A 968-nucleotide genomic window follows, 5' to 3' on the forward strand; every position below is an offset into this window, starting at 1 on the left:
TGTCTACGATTGACCTGCGCAATATGTTTCACGATCGTCTCCGTTGGCTTGTGACGGGGCAACTAGGTCGGGTCGTGGACGCCATGCGCAAGGCAGTCGCACGCAAGCAGAGCCGTCGAGGACAGCTGAACGCCGGCGCGGGCGCCCACCCGAACGATGCAGTCGACCAGAGCCTCAGGTCGCTCGTCCGCGACCCGGACCTGGCGGACGAAGCCTGGGCAAACCACGTCACGAACCGTCTGAACCGAGGTCAGATTGCCAAAGCATTTGATGCCGACAAGGCTCGTGCCGTGATTGGTAATTCTGAGGTTCAGGCCGTGCGCGACCTCTTGGTACCGCCCGGGCTGACCCCGTACATGGCTTCGACACCCACCTCCACGTCTACACTGGCACCAGCCACGGCTGCGAGCTCCCCAACCGTGTCCTTCACCAAGGGTGAGCTCCCCAAGGCGTTGGCGGCCACCAAGGGTGTCACCGACCCCTATGGTTGGTCTGGTGAGCTTCTTGCCTCCATCTACCGCATCAAGGAGCACTTCAGTCAGGTCTTGGGCCCACGCCAGGGTTCTACCAGCAACCCGACTGCTCCTCCTGATGGAGACGCGCCTCAGGGCCCCACCACCGCCACTGGAGGTCCTCAGGTTGCCTTGAACAAGATCTTTCACCACATTGCCAACAACACCGTACCCGAGTCGATTCGACATGCCCTTTGCTCCATCAACTACACTATCCTGGAGAAGGCCAATGGCAAGTTTCGACCCGTGGGCACGGATTCCATCTTCAACAAGGTTGTCAACCGCGCTCTGCTCGAGCAACAGCAGCCCCATATTGCCCACTTGCTACAGGCCAGTCCAGAGCTGGCTGTCGGAGTCAAGGACGGCATTTCAGCAGCGGTTGGCATGGCCTTTGGTGAGCTTCAAGCCTGTGAGTCTACCCCGGGCTGGACCATGCTCTCCCTCGATTTCAAGAGT

Source organism: Monosiga brevicollis, genomic scaffold (genome assembly GCF_000002865.3).
Source record: "Monosiga brevicollis MX1 MONBRscaffold_15 genomic scaffold, whole genome shotgun sequence".
NCBI classification, from domain to species: domain Eukaryota; class Choanoflagellata; order Craspedida; family Salpingoecidae; genus Monosiga; species Monosiga brevicollis.